General features: G+C 52.0%; 1 protein-coding gene across 6 annotated transcripts in view; it reads right to left on the bottom strand.

Annotated features, from left to right (window-relative positions):
* The window catches only part of GDPD5 (glycerophosphodiester phosphodiesterase domain containing 5), an 83,339-nt gene that overhangs the window by 43,694 nt on the left and 26,324 nt on the right, over positions 1–13,321 (bottom strand). For 4 of the 6 annotated variants that reach the window (XM_032356680.1, XM_032356679.1, XM_032356677.1 and 1 more), the window contains exon 2: positions 9,328–9,411. The exons of 1 other annotated variant lie outside the window; for it this stretch is intronic. The gene's annotated coding sequence lies outside the window, so the exon portion shown is untranslated. Of the gene's footprint in view, positions 1–1,041; positions 1,097–9,327; positions 9,412–13,321 lie in introns of all 6 variants that reach the window. One more of the 6 variants, XM_032356678.1, reaches the window with a different exon arrangement.

Genomic DNA, 13,321 nt, shown 5'->3' with positions numbered 1-13,321 from the left:
CCGGGAGTTGGTAAAATGTAACTCAGGCACCAGATCTGAGCGGCGGACTGTTTTTGTATAGCCTACAATCTAAGAGTGACTTTTCTCTATTTCTATAGTTCAGGGGCAAAAAAATAAAAAGTAAAAAAAGAATCAAAACAAGAATATTTTGTGACACATGAAAATTATGGGAGAGTCAAGTTTCAGTGTCCATAAATAAAGCTTTATTGGCTGCGCCACATCATTCGTTTACATATTGTCTATGGCTGCTGCAACAGAAACTCTAGAGGGGAGTGGTTGTGACAGAGACTGAAGGGCCCACAAAGCCTAGAACTTACTGCCCGGCCCTTGATGGGGGCAGTCCGCTGACCCTGGCAGCCTCTGGGCTGGCCACAGCGGCTCATGAGCTGGTATTCTGGAGAGAGGAAAGGCAGGTTGTAGGCACTTAGCATTGTGCACGGAGGATCAGGATACGCTTCCAGGAGGCAGCCAGCGGCTGAGGCCTGTCTCTAAGTGCCCCAGGGGCCTCACCAGAGGGGCAGGCTGGGCCTCAGGCCCACCCACTACTTCCACCGTGGCCTCACTCAGGGCCTCTACCTACCCTCATCCCCCCAACCCGCCCCCCCACCAAATGCTCACCTCAGCACTGGGATTACAGCCTCAGCTTGGCAAAGGGGGTGGGGAATGCATTAGGGCTTTGCTGGGAATATCGACTGACTGACTCGGAGCCTCCTAATTGCTGGGAATTGTGTGATGTAGCCTCTGGGCCCGTGGCTCCCGGGGGAGGCCTGTGGACCACAGTGCAGCGGCCCGGGGCTCTGGGAGCCAAGCCCAGCCCAGCGCATAAGGGCAGTATGGATGGTGTGCAGCTGCAGTCTGGGGACTTAGGTCCCATGGGGTTGGGGACAGGGGAGGGGCCATGGGGGGGGTTGCTCTCAGCTCCGGAAGGAGTGTGTGTTCACAAATGTACTCCCACATTTGCAGCCTTGCAGAAGGGGTAGAAGGCCAAATCTGACCCCAAGATGAGGCCTCTACCGGTCAGATCAATCACATCTGTCTCACCTTTGCTCTGTGGCTGGGGCCTCCGGGATTCTTCCCTGATGCTTGGTTTCTCAATCTGTAAAATGGTTAATGGCCTTTGCCAGGACTCCTACAGGAGACCAGATTACAGGGGGGGAGAGTGCCAGGAGGGCAAATGGCTGCAGTGACCAAGGTACAGCAGGTACCGTGATCAGGGCATTCCGTGAACAGGAGCCCACACCCAAGCTCCCCTGTTCTCAACTGCCTCTCCCGGGACTACCAGAGCCCAGAAATGATTCCCACATGTCCTCGGCCCTCCCCTGCCCCGCCCACCACACTGAGCCTTACAAGGCACAGAAATGGAAATTCCACTTCAGGTTAGGAAAGCAGAACTGCCTGCACTAGGCCTCAGCCCAGGGCTCAGCTGATCGTGGCTCTCAGAATCGCCTCCCCTCCCTGGCCCCCGGCCCCGTGAGTGTTCACACTGTTCATCATGGCAGGGGCATTCTGGGGAGGCAAGCCTCCTCTCTCTCCTCTGCATGCTCTCCTGGGACCTTTTCGTCCACTCCCAGGACTTCAGTTACCAGGTGTGGACAAGCCCACTCAATCGTTCCCTTTCGACTGGGATAGCCAGTGACTCCTAGCTGCCTCCAGGGGTGTCCCCCACGCCCTACAGACCCAGCACAGGCCACAGTGACCTCCTTACCACCTCGAACTTTTTCTAACATCCCTCATAGTCTCTTCTCATGAGCCCCTTGGCCACTGGTCCGGCCCGAGTCTCATATCTCCCCTCGATAGGAAATCCTCTGGCCTCCTACAGGGGTCACACCCCACCAGTCTAAGGCCTGCCCTGTGGCCAGAGTGAGCTCTTTCACAGGCAAATGGCCAGGATCTGCCTCTGACTTTCCTAGCTTCACCTTCCAGAACTTGCTGTTCCTTCTGCTAATGAACACCTCCCCATACTTTGAGTCTCAGCTCAGATCTTAACCTTCTCCAGGGAGTCTGCCCTGAGCTCCAGGTTTGGTTAGAGGGCTTCCCAGCTTCCCATAGTCCTGAGTATCCCTCAGTCTTCCCCAGGCACCCTGGGCAAACACGGCTGACAGGCCTGCCTTCCCCATGGAATGGCCTGAGTTATGTCCATGTCCCCAGTGACCAGCCACAAGAGGTGGGGGGCACTGGGGACCTTCCGGACTGGATTCCTGTGGGGCCCTGGAAGTTCTGCTAACAGAGGTGTGCTGTTCAGTCATTGAGCAGTCAGACATGCTCCCAGAGACCAGACTCTCCCCAGCCTCCCTAGGATACCTCCCCTTCCTGCCAGGGCTAATGACATTACTTAGGATTGATCGATTTCTCCAAGCAACCTCCAGGGCTGCTAATACCAGCCAAGTTCCTAAGAAATCCCTAGCTGGGACCTCCTCCTGGCTCTAGGATAAGAGAAAGCCCTCACCTCTGAGCCCGTTGTTCAAGGGCACCCCTCGGTCCAAAGTTCCATTTTCTGTCCAAATTCCCGGCCCCTGCCCTGAACCTTTTTTTTTTTTTTTAAAGATTTTATTTATTTATTTGAGAGAGATCACAAGTAGGCAGAGAGGCAGGCAGAGAGTGAGAGAGAGGGAAGCAGGCTCCCCGCTGAGCAGAGAGCCCGATGCGGGACTCGATCCCAGGACCCTGAGATCATGACCTGAGCCGAAGGCAGTGGCTTAATCCACTGAGCCACCCAGGTGCCCCCCCTGCCCTGAAGTTTTATAGCCTTCTATTTTATACATGGAAGGGCCTGCAAGGGTTTGAGCCTGGGATGCAGTGAGCCCTTGCTAATGGAGCAGGATCATGATACTGACACCTCCAGGCTTCTCTCCCATCTTGACATCTCGGGCACAGAACTGACCCTCGTCCCTATACTTCCCTCACATGACCACCACCCTCACTGTCCAGGACCATGCTGCCTGCAGCCCCCAAGCCTATTCTCTCTCCTGAGAGTAGAAAGAATTTCAGGCCAGCTGTCGGTGCCCTGGTTCCAGCTTGGTCTTCAACTGACTTGTTGTGCAAGCGTGGATGGCTCACTAGCTCTCTCTGAGCCTTACATTACTTGCCTGAGAAATGGGGGACTAGATTGAATGACACCAAAAAGGACCCAGGGGCACCTGGGTGGCTCAGTCAGCTAAGTGTACGGTTCTTGATGTCAGCTCAGGTCATGATCTCAGGGTCATGAGATTGAGCTCTGCAGCGATCATCACGCTTGGCACGGAGTCGGCTTGAGATTCTCTCTCTGTCTCACTCTGCCCATCCCCCTGCACTCTTTCTAAGTACATATTTTTCTTTTTTTTTTTTTTTTAAGATTTCATTTATTTATTTGACAGAGAGAGAGAAGGCACAAGCAGGGGGAGCAGCAGGCAGAAGAAGAAGCAGGCTCCGCTGAGCAGAGAGCCTGATATAGGGCTCTGTCCCAGGACCCTGGGATGATGGCCGGAGCTGAAGTTAGCCACTTAACCAATTGAGCCACCCAGGCGTCCCTCTAAATAAATCTTTAAATTTTTTTTTAAATGGGGCACCTGGGTGGCTCAGTGGTTTGAACCTCTGCCTTCGGCTTGGGTCATGATCTCACGGTCCTGGGATCGAGCCCCGCATCGGGCTCTCTGCTCAGTGGGGAGCCTGCTTCCCCCTCTCTCTCTGCCTGCCTTTCTGCCTACTTGTGATCTCTCTCTGTCAAATAAATAAATAAAATCTTAAAAAAAATTTTTTTTAATTCTTTTTAAAAAGGACCTAAGGCTGCAATAAAAAGGAACAAAACCTGGATATATGCTACAACAGGAATACATCTTGAAAACACAGGGCCGAGTGAAAGAAGCTAGTCACAGAAAGTGACATGGATTATACCTGTGTCATCTCCTGATGACAATCTTCCCAAGTCAAGCTCCATGGCCTTCTTTTATGCATTGGAAACATGGGCCCTAGATGAATGGATGAACAAACTGGTCCCCCCCGACAACAGAATCAGTCTCAGTGACAGAGAGAAATGCACAATCGAGCCACATACATGCATGAAGAGATCTTAACAGCGTGTTATTCCGTGACAGAGGCCAGTCTGAGAAAAGACTACACAACTGCACGATTCCAACTCTGTGACACGCTGGAAAAGACAAAGCCATGGGAGCAGTAAAGAGAGCAGAGGTTGCCAGGGGTTGAGGGCGAGAGAAAGATTTTTAGGGCAATGACACGACTCCATACGATGCGTTCATAATGGGTGCATGCCATCAGACATTTGTCAAACCCCATAGAATGTCCCACAGCACAAGTGAACCCTGGTGGAAACTAGGACTTTGGTTAATGATACTGTGTCAGCATTGTCTCAGCAGTTGGAACGAACATACCACCCCAGCATAGGATGTCAATAAGGAGGGCATCTGCGGGGGGAGGGGAGAGTATAGAGCAGTTCTTTACTTTGTGATCGATTCTTCCGTAAACCTAAAAATGTTTCCCAAAGGCTATTAATTAAGTACCTGTGCATTCAATTTGATACCTATATCAGTCGGTTGATGAATAGACAGATAGGTAGGAGGGAGAGACTAAGTGATTCACCCAAGGCCAAACTGCTAACTGGGGAGGAGAGAAGATGTGAACCTAGGACTGTCAAGTCTTTCCGTGGCCCCAGCCCCAGGGGGAAGGTCTGCCCACATTCCTGCTGCCTTCCATGTCTGCGCCGGCCACGACGCCCAGCAAACTGCACATCAAAGGGCCAAGCCCAATATTTTGGTTGGCACCAGGGGAGCAGGGGCAGGGAATAGGGCTGAGAACCCAGGGGAGGAAAAGGGAAACCCCTGATGAGGAGGAGGAGACCTGAGCTTCTCCAGCGGCCTGCCAGGGCCTCGGGGAGGGAGGCTGGGCACATGAGTGCACAAGGAACAGCCCCCTTTCTCCTTGGCCACAGCTGCCCTCACTGGCCTCAACCCCAACCCAGCCTTGGGTGACCAGCAAGCTGGGTGGACCCCACAAGCCTCTGGCCTCAGCTTTCCTGTCTCGGGATACATGACACCAGATGACAGCCTTTTAACCACTTGTTTTCTCTTCAGCCTCCGGAGAAAACTGGAGACAGGGCAGGACAGGAAGGAGGGAAAGACAAACCCCATGGTCCTTGCCCAGTCTGAGAAGAGGCCCCTCCCTTCCCAAGAGTAACGCTGGGAGCCCTGACTAGAACAGTCAAAACAACGATGACAGCTGCAGGAAGGCCTGTGACATGCTTAGAGCCCCAGGCCAGGGCTGCCCCCGCGAACATGCCTCCACCATCTTTGACAAGGACCACGGTATAGGTAGTCACAGGCTTGGTAACTCACAGTGATTACCCCAACATTCTCCTAGAGTAAAACCTCAGGCATAAAAGGCACAGGGTTATGAGGACACCTCCCCATAGTGCTCAGGGAACACGGCCTCCCTGTGGTCCTTCCTCACTGCCTCTCGTCCATCGCCTGTGCCCAGCACAGGTGTACCTATCATGGCCTTTGCTCTGGGCCCCTATGCCCATCTTCAAGGCCTGGAAAACTCCTACTGAGCTCAGCTCAAAAACCCCTCTTTCAGGAAACCTTCCCTGCCCACATCAGGGTCTCTTCTGGGTCTCACTAACTCCTGTGCCTCCTTGGATCCCGGCACTTAATCATTGCAGGGTGACTTCTAGGACAAGGCAGACTTATGCGGAATTCAGAAATAAGGAAGGATCTGTGGCAAAGTGGGGGGACACGGGGGCTCTAGGTAGGGGGATAGCACAAGGAAAGCCTGGTGGCTGAGAGGCATGAGCAGGGCTGAGGGCGGCCCCAGGCTCCAGCCAGCAAGTGAAGCCCCATGTGGGCACCATCTGGGGGAGGGGGTCTGTTGCCAACAGGAGACTCCTTGCCCTCTGGGAGACCAGGGGTAGCAGGGCACCTCCAGGTCACCCATCAAGATACCAAACCCAAACCCACTGAGACAAATCCCTGGCTCTGGCTCAGTGGCTAAAGCTTGGGCTCTGCAGGAGGCTCAAAGAATCAATCAGGCTGTAATTAGGGTCATTATTCGTCTCTTTCCACAGTGGTGCCAGGGCTGCCTGTTTATCCAACACTTCCGTGCCAGGAGACCTCTGATTTCCCTTCCCCTCCAAGCAGGCCAAGCCAGACTGATATTCCGGGCTGGCTCCAGACCCCGGCGAAGGGCTCCCCAGTTCTTCCGCCCCTCCTGGCTGTCCTCCTGCAGAAAGGGCTCTCTGCTTCTCCCTCGGGATGGGATGGCTTCCTTGGAACTGTGGCCTCGGGGACGATTTATCCCCTACCTAAAGCTCTTGAGCTCCCTCAGTCTATGTTTAAGAAGCCTCCGCTCTGTGGCAGGCCCTGCTGGGAGCCAAGAATGATTCACAGAGAATGAGACACGAACCTTCCTCTCGAGGAGACAAGCACGCTGCCCAAATGGCAGCTACAGCTACAGCCCGCGCCCGGTGCTTTCCAGGGCATGAGGGCCTCCACACACCCGCTCACAGAGCATCTGGCCAGCTCCACAGGGCAGGAGCAGATCCGCAATTTATAGACGGACAGGGAGGAGAGGGTGGTGGAGGCCTGGATAGGTGTGCCGAGCTTCAGTGAAGGCCCTACAGGGACAGACACGGGGGTCTCGGGCGTGTTTGCGGCTGCAGGCTGGACAGGAGCCAGGAATGGACCCTGCCCAGGGTCCATAGGTGGGACCACTGTTTCCCAAGTCGGGACTATGTGTATAGGCTGAGTAGTTCACGGGAATGACCTGGCCTTGCTCCGAATGTGGAGCTTAGCATCTCAGAACTTAAAATCTCTAGCTCCAAGCTCTCAAAACCAGGGTCTTAGAATCGACTCACTCAAGACTCATACAATCACGAAATCCTGGTGCAGTCCAACAGGGATCCAAGAACTATCCTTGGATTTTCAGACTATCTTTGGATTTCAGACCATTTCAAATGTCAGCAGAGAAAGATCTGGAACATTCCATCCAGCCACCCTTCTCATGCAGAAATCCCCAGTACAGCTCCTAGGGTTGGTTCCCCAGCACAGGGGCCTGCGTGGGCTTGCATACATCCTGTGATAGGCCCCTCCCTCCCTGGAAGGCTGACTTCTTCCCCCCTGAAGCTGCCAGGACCCCTACTGCTGCTACCCACTGGCACTGACACGTTCTCCCCGGAGCAGGCAGAGTGAGCAAATATTCTCAGGGCTTCTGGCAGGGCCTCAAGAATCAGCCTGGGGGCTTGGTGAGGGGGAGCCTTCCATCAACCTCTTGTCTCGGCTGACACCCCAGTCCCTCCCAGGAACATGGTGATTCAATCACAGGGACTAGGCTGACTTTTTCCGAGGCCTCTCCCTGGGTCCTCATGAAGGAGGAAAAGGAGAAAGCTGAGTATGGCAGAGACTTGCACTAAGCAAACCTGTCCCTGCCCAGTTTTTACTCCCGGAGGGAATGGAGAGCATTGATTTATTTTATTTATTTATGTAAAATAGCAGTTATCATACAAACGGGCTTCCCAAGCAGGCCCTTGGGGTTGGGGAGAGAAGCAAGGCCTATCACTTAAGGAATCTTTCTCTTGCTTCCTTCCCCTTATATCTACCTGCATAGCCTCACCTCCCCCTTACCCCTCTTCACAGCACTCTGCTCTAAGCGCACCACATTATCCCGTCTCCCCACCTCCATACCTTTTGCTCAGGCTGGGCCCTCTGCCAGGAAAGCCCTCCCCACCACCCCAGTTCAAGTCCTGTCCATCTTAACAAATGGGCCCTGTGCAAAGCTCGGTCCGATCCGCCCCCCCCCCCAGATGCCCACTGCCTCCTATCTCTGTGTTCCCGTCATCTGGCAGAACTCTCCAGACATGATCGCAGGCCTCTGTGCCCAGTAATTATCTGCTTCCCTAGCTGCCTTGCCTACCAGGCAGGATTTCAGAACCATTTAGTCAAGCTTTTCTGAGGAGCCCAGTGTCTGTGACCCTGCACGGGGCGACGGGGACACAAGATACCCCAGTCCCCATCCCCAAGAGGGGAGTCACTGTGCAGGGGGCCTGTGTCTCTGCACTGGGCCTGGCACCAAGGAGGCTGCAGGGTTATCTGTCAGTCGGAAAAGCTGGTTGAATGTGCAGCGGAAGGAAAGGAGATCAGAGCCTCTTAAACCACGCTACTGTGCAGCCGTTTCTGAGCCCTTTCCACTTCTACTCCTGAAGAATAATTAGCTTCTCCCAATTGACAGGAAAAAAGGTTACTAAAAAAAGTCTCAATTAAGTATTTTCTCCCACAATTTTTGCTTAACCCCCTGAGATCTGTTTACACACATCTGCTCTGGGTCTAGAACAAGATGACCTCAGCCTTAGCACAGAATACTGACTTCCTGTTACTCTGTCTCTCTTCATCGTGGTGTCCTGTGAAGGACAGGGGCCCCTCTACTTCCAGGATGTCTGAGAACTGGGGCCTAACCTTTTCTTCCCTCCTTTCAAATGTCTAGGTCTCCCTTCCGTAACCAAAGAAAACTGGACTTACTCAAATGCTGAGGAAGAAAGCTGCAGGAATTTGCTGGCCCAGCATGCCTTGAAGGTTCATGCCAGTTCCATGATTCAAGACCTCCAATTCCATCATTTGCTATTCATTCCTTTGGCTGAAGCATCACTTTCTCTAGGATTATCTTTTAAAATACCAGTCTCTCCTGGAAATGGGAGCCCTTTAAACTCCCAAATTGAAAGTCAAGGAAACTTAGTTTAATATATGGCTCTAAAGGCAGGAAATCACAGGGACTAAGAATGTGCATTGAGAGCCAATCTGCCTGGGTTTGAGACCCAGTTCTACCACCTACTAATTGGTATAATACAACCAGACCTCAGCCTCCTTATCTATAAAGTGGGGATAATAATAGCACCTCCTGGGGCACCTGGGTGGCTCAGTGGGTTAAAGCCTCTGCTTTTGGCTCAGGTCATGATCCCAGGGTCCTGGGATCGAGCCCCACATCAGGCTCTCTGCTCAGCAGGGAGCCTGCTTCCCCCTCTCCCTCTGCCTGCCTCTCTGCCTACTTGTGATCTCTGTCTGTCAAATAAATAAATAAAATCTTTTTAGAAAAATAATAGCACCTCATGGGTTGTTGTGGGGATGAAACAAGCTAATATGTGTCAGGGGCTTAGGCAAGTCCCTGGTACACAGGAAGGAATGGTCTACCAGACAGCTCTACTGAGGGCTTCTGATTATTATTACTGTTTTTTTTTTTTTTTGTAAACTGCACAGTGCTGTCCCCGCTAGCAGCCAGCGTGCTGCCCTCTGTAGCTTGTCTCTAACCTCCCCTTCCCCCCCGCCACCAACACTTCCCTTCGCTTTTCTTTACCTGGAAGAAGGTATCAGTGGCTGTGACCGGGGCTCCTTAGGATGTCCTGTCCACAGAGGCGGTGATGTCACTTCCCTGGGACAGCTGAGGGGACAAGGGGACAAACCCAGTCATATCACTCATCAGTCCACCCTGCCTTCTCTCCCACCTGACCCTTTGCAAGTCCCCATGTGCGTCCACCTTGTGCTGAGTGTGGGCCCCAGGGATGGGCCACACCTTGTCACTGCCCAGGGAAGCTGCCGAGCTGACGGGGGGATCCAGCTGTGAGCAACCAGACCCCACACAAGCAATCCTACCTCCATGTATGTTGCCCACAAATGAGCCCTAACCCTAAACCCAGGGCAACCAGTACCCTGAGCCACTCCCACTCCCTCTGGAACCCACAGAAACGCAATTCAAGTCCCAGCTGCCTTGGAGAGAGACTGGGGCTACTTGTGGCTCCTGGGGTAAGGAGGCTGAGGTCCTTTCATGCAGCCCAGAGACCTGCTTCTCTGGAGGTAGCCACCGAACCAGGTGCTCTTCTAACCCAGCTACCAAGGAGGGCCGGGGGGCTGGAGGCGGGATCCAGGGCACCACAATTATGTGGCTAATTTCTCACTCATGCGCTGCCTCCCCCATCCCCAGCTCCTACAGCTAGCGGGGCAGCCCTCCTGTCTAAGAACTGGGCGGAGAGACGGTACCCATAGGCCGTGGCAAGAAAAGGAGAGAGGAGGCAGCCCTGGGACAGTGCTGCAGGCTTGCGAGGATGCGGCCACATCGCCCACAAGGGCTGGCGTGACTGGGAGCCTTCCTGGGCCTCTCAGAGAGTCAGAGGCAGAGCTAGGCCTGGGACCTTGGCCTCCTGCTGCTGTGCAGACCCACAACAGGGGTGGCTCAGGCCCATTGCCCAAGCCCATACCAACATGAGAACTCTCTGATGCCATCGGGCCCTGAAGTCACACACTGGCAAGAAACACACGGCCAAGGCTCAGCCTCAGATTGGAGCGGGACAGAGCTTAGAAGTGACATCGAGCTCCTCAGACACAGACCCCTATGGCACCTGAACCCTGCCTCCCTCTACCTGCAGTCCCCAGTTTTCTCCTAGTGCTACTGTCTACAAAGCTTTCTTATTTCTTGTGTCTCCCATTAGGACCGTAAGTGACAGATGGATTATAAATAGAGCAGGGTTTCTCAAACTTCAGCGTGCAAACAAATCACCTGGAGACCTTGTTAAAACACAGTCTGACACAGTGTTTTCTAGGAGGTCTAGACCGGGACCTGAGATTCTCCATTTTTTTTTTTAAGGTTTTATTTATTTATTTGATATAGAGAGAGAGACAGCAAGAGAGGGAACATAAGCATGGGGAGTGGGAGAGGGAGAAGCAGGCTTCCTGCCGAGCAGGGAGCCTGATGCAAGGCTTGATTCCAGGACTCTGGGATGATGACCAAAGCTAAAGGCAGATGTTTAACAACTGAGTCACCCAGACACCCCAAAAACACAGTTGTTACTGCATGCACACTGGGGTCAAACTGTTCAAGTTAGGATCTTGACTCTTACTGTGTCACCTTGGGCAAGTTACCTAACCTCTCTATTCCTCCATCTCCTTATCATAAAATAGCAACAATGACAACAGTATTAAACCTGACTCATAGGGTTGATGTGAAGATTACATTATGTAAAATGCTTAAAGTGATTCTTCTTTCAAATTTAAAAATGGAGACTCTGAGAGACGGACACAGCCAGCAAGGTGGCAGAGCCAAAATTCAACCCCAAATCTCTTCACACACATCCTGAGACACCAAGCCATCACAGAACACCACAGCCAGCAATTCTTCCTCCACACGTGGAGACTGAGACCCAGAGAAGGGTGGGGGGCAAATTCATGAGAAAGTTGGTGTCACAAATCCAGGTTGATGACTCCCAGCCTCCTGCTCTTTCCACCTCACCATCCTTCTGCACTGAAGAGAAAGTGACACAGATTCTCTCTGAGGGGTCCCAGCCTCTGCTGTCAGCCTGCGCATGGCCGTTAGCTAGCCTGGAAGGCAGATGTGGGAATGACGCGATGTGGAGGTTGCCCGCCTGCCCGCCATGGCCTGGGTTTCCCTGTACTCTCAGAGCCCTGCTCAGCAGGCTGGTCCAGCGGCCTCCTTCCATCTCCAGCTCCTCCTACCTCCAGTCTCTGGCACTGTGTGGTCTCGGGTCCCCCAGCTGGGGTGGCAGGCAGAAAGAAGGGGACATGGCTTGAGCCTGGCTCCACCCCCACCTTGGTTTCCCAGCACGGGGCCAGTGGGAGCCTGTGAGTCACTTCAAGGAAGTGCTTGGCCCCAAACAGGAAGTGGCTCTTCTAGCTGAAAACCCCTTCAGGATCCCCCAGGGCCCTGAGCAGCAGGTGGCTGGGGGAGCAGAGCCTGAAGAAGCTGCCTGGGATACAGTAACACCTATTTGGATTTTACCTGAAACTCAAACATGGCATCCATCCCTGGACTGTGAAACGTGGCCAGGGACTTTTTCGCTATGTGATCTTAAGTACATCAGTACCCTTCTCTGAGCCTTTATTCCTTCATCTGCAGGATGTGGGGCAGCATTACAAGACTGCCTAAAGGGATGCCTGGGTGACTCAGTTGGTTTAACATCTGCCTTCAGGTCAGGTCATGATCCCAGGGCCCTGGGGTTGAGTCCCACGTTGGACTCCTTGTAGGAAGCCTGCTTATGTATGCGTGCATTCTCCCTCTCTCTGACAAATAAATAAAATCTTTAAAAGAAAACAAAAAAACAAGACTACCTATGGCCTGGCATTCCATGATGAAATGAAGGGCTGGAGGAAGCAAATTCAAGTTTTAAATAAATGAGAAAATGCATATATATGAATGAAAGGCATTGAGTAATGCGGACACATAGATTGAAACACCCGCCAAAGGACAAGCTCCATCATTTATCTGCTCTGAGCTGTCCGATAGAGATCTCACCGATGAGATCTCCTCCCACCCCCTGAATCACCCTGAGGCACAGGGAAGAAAGGCCACTGCCCAGAGCCCACACATCACAGAAACACGCTCACAAATGAACATGGTAGAGAACATACGGGAGCCACGGGATATTCGTGGGACACGCAGGTGTAATCTGCTCCCCTCACGCCACTCAGGCCCCCCTAAACCCCTTCTCCATTCCTTGGGCATGAAGAACAAAAGGTGATTCTGTTCAGATGAAGAACTGTGGGTCACTTTGTTACTGATGGGGGAGAGGGACACTAGGTGGTGGTGGCCCAGGTTGGGGGGAATGGGAGGGGACCAAGAGGCAGGAAGATTTAGGGGGGGGGGGGAATTCAACTTGTCTAATCCTTTCTCTCAGACTGCAAGAGCAATGGCTTCTTGCATAACAGAGTATCTGTTTCCCAGGAATGCCGAACAACTTTATTATTTATTTATTTTTGGCTTTTCTCTCTGTTCTACTTTGTGGTTCTAAGGGGGTGGTGCCCACAATAAATGCACAAAGTGGCTGAAGAATGCTACGGTATCTTAGAATTCACATCACTCTGATTAACGTGACATGAAAAGGGACACAAATTCTTTACATTGACATGAAAGGCTGGGACTGAATGGTTTCAATTCTATAAATGTTCAAAACGTTGAATATTTCATCTCTATTCAAATGATTTTATTTTAAAATCTGATATTCATTGATTATAATATGTATAGTTTTGATTTCCATACATAATTTCAAGGCATAAAAATTATTTTTGAAGAGACAGGTTCTCCTTTCTTTGCATTTAATTTACATTTTTGATGGAAATATACTCAAATTCCATGCACCTTAAAGATAACTGCATTTTGTTTTGATCCTTCAGACTGTTACTATCAGTACCTAATTTTCAAATGATGTGCAAATCCTGATTATAACACCATAACTGTGGCAATCTCGCTAAAATGAACAAATATATTTTATGAAATGAATAAGGAGTAATGTCTTACCTCTCATCGAAACATCACTGGCCTACCAACGAAACACCCAGATATG

Source organism: Mustela erminea, chromosome 9, assembly GCF_009829155.1.
Source record: "Mustela erminea isolate mMusErm1 chromosome 9, mMusErm1.Pri, whole genome shotgun sequence".
Taxonomy (NCBI): domain Eukaryota; kingdom Metazoa; phylum Chordata; class Mammalia; order Carnivora; family Mustelidae; genus Mustela; species Mustela erminea.
The sequence above is the reverse complement of the archived record's forward strand: the minus strand, read 5'-3'. Positions and strand labels throughout refer to the sequence as shown.